The sequence below is a fragment of the Elephantulus edwardii genome, unplaced genomic scaffold, assembly GCF_000299155.1.
Source record: "Elephantulus edwardii isolate Elephantulus edwardi_28Jun2011 unplaced genomic scaffold, EleEdw1.0 scaffold00078, whole genome shotgun sequence".
Taxonomy (NCBI): domain Eukaryota; kingdom Metazoa; phylum Chordata; class Mammalia; order Macroscelidea; family Macroscelididae; genus Elephantulus; species Elephantulus edwardii.
This window is the reverse complement of record NW_006399828.1, coordinates 14,225,469-14,225,888: the sequence shown is the minus strand read 5'-3', so window position 1 is coordinate 14,225,888 and position 420 is coordinate 14,225,469.

Here is a 420-nt window from a genome sequence, read left to right as displayed (position 1 = left end):
GTGATTAACTTAAGTCACTTAGTGCATTTTGTAGTGCTTACTGCAAAAATTACTTCATAAATGTAGCAAACGTCATTGTGTGACTGTCCGATTCTTTAACCATTCATCGATACTCAGGTTGTTCCCCTCTCTTTGCTATTGTGAATAAAGCTGCAACATGGGTGTCCTTGAGTTTTGTGTTGCAGTTATTTGTTGTTGTGTGCCATAGTCAGAACTGACCCATGGTTGACCCTCCAGTGGCTTTCAGAAGCAGTAAATGCATGAGGAGACTGCTTATCCTTCTTCCATGGAGCAGGAGGTTTTGAACTACATACATCTCTTTGGGACTGTAGTGCGGCTTCTTAGCACTAAGCCATCAGAGCTCCCTCTTGCTTCTTGGATTATGAGAGAGAGAGAGAGAGAGAGAGAGAGAGGGAGGGA